Raw genomic sequence first — 1,463 nt, forward strand, 5'->3', positions numbered from 1 at the left:
CCGATCCCGGTCCGGTACGGGTGCGACACTGAGGGTTGCGATCCGTTGCCGGTCACGAAAATAGGCAAAAAGGCAAAATAAATAAATAAATAAATAAATAAATAAAGTGTCAGCTTAGTTGTTGATGAGTGCTATATTGTCAGATGTAGTTACCAGAGGGGCTTCCTTTTCCTTCACCCGAGAAAGAAACTTACTACATAGGCACAGGCCTGATTAATTGATAGCAGATAACTCTCTTCTTCAAGGGTAGAGCCTGGGTAAGAAAACTTATCCATGTGATTCTGCAGGCAGGCAGGCTTAGACAGAGCAATCACCCAGGAATGGTTGAGTGGGATAGATTTGATCTCTCCCACACTCATCAAGAGGAGTGAGTGAAGGCCAGGAGTGCCTCCACATGGAAACCTGAGGTCAAGGAAATGGAGATAGCCCCTTATGCAAACCTGTGCTGCTGGAAATCTTACTGAAGACTCAGTGGATTATAGGGATTAAACTCATAACATCAATAAAATATAAACTCCCTTTACTGAGTATGTCCTGTATACCTACATATACATCTGAGCATGTCCCACTGGCCAGGCACCATGCTAAGGAGGCAAATTCACATGTGTAACAAGTGCCACCACTGTTATTTACACCTACACAGCCTGACTGAAGGTATGCATATTGCACTTCACAGCCAAATGACTTCTAACTTCAAGGCCTGTGAATCTTGTTAGAGGAGATATGTATCTTCTAATTTTGTTGATACCTTCCCTCCCTTATGCTTTGGTTACCCTTAATGATATTACTGGGATAGGAAGGGCTGGACTTGAATTACTCAACTGTTTTGGGTGATAGCCTGGTCCTCAGATGGATCTAAGAGGCTTTGCTTTACCCCAAGAATTTCCAGAGGTATACACAAATGCACCAGGGATCCATGGAAAATTAACACACTAGTTATAGAATAACTGTTTAATTTAGGCAAAAAGAGGTCTTCTAGATTTCCTTCTCCATAGGTCTGACCCCCTTGCATCAAGGAATTGGACATATTATGAATGCAACCAATGTATTAGGGAAATTCATTATTTGTATATACTAAAACCTGTTTTTTTTCTAAAGATTTTTACCTTATTGGTTTAATATCCTTACTTAAATGAATAGTCACTGTATACCAACAAGTGTAGACCTCAGTCTGTACTGTCTAATATAGTAAACATTAATGTAGTGGATTGAATTATATCCCCCCAAAACTCACTGAGACTTGAATTGTCTCCCAAGTTTTATGTATTAGAAACTTTGCCCCCACTGTAACTGTTAAGAGGGTGGGAAATCCTATTATTCTAATTGAAAGGTGGAGCCCTCAAGGGGTGATTGGATTGTAGGACCATGCAGTAGTGAGTGGATTAAAAATGGTGTTCAGGGCTTTAAAAGAAGAAGAGAGTCTTTCTTTCTCTCTCTCTGCTCTCTCTGCTTCCACCATCTTG

General features: G+C 40.7%; 1 protein-coding gene across 1 annotated transcript in view; it reads left to right on the plus strand.

Moving 5' to 3' along the window:
* LOC103606879 (putative uncharacterized protein C12orf63) overlaps positions 1 to 1,463 on the plus strand; it is a gene marked incomplete at its 3' end in the record, with an annotated part of 107,384 nt that overhangs the window by 23,294 nt on the left and 82,627 nt on the right. The window lies entirely within an intron of this gene.

The sequence above is a fragment of the Galeopterus variegatus genome, unplaced genomic scaffold (assembly GCF_000696425.1).
Source record: "Galeopterus variegatus unplaced genomic scaffold, G_variegatus-3.0.2 Scaffold6910, whole genome shotgun sequence".
In the NCBI taxonomy this organism is placed as follows: domain Eukaryota; kingdom Metazoa; phylum Chordata; class Mammalia; order Dermoptera; family Cynocephalidae; genus Galeopterus; species Galeopterus variegatus.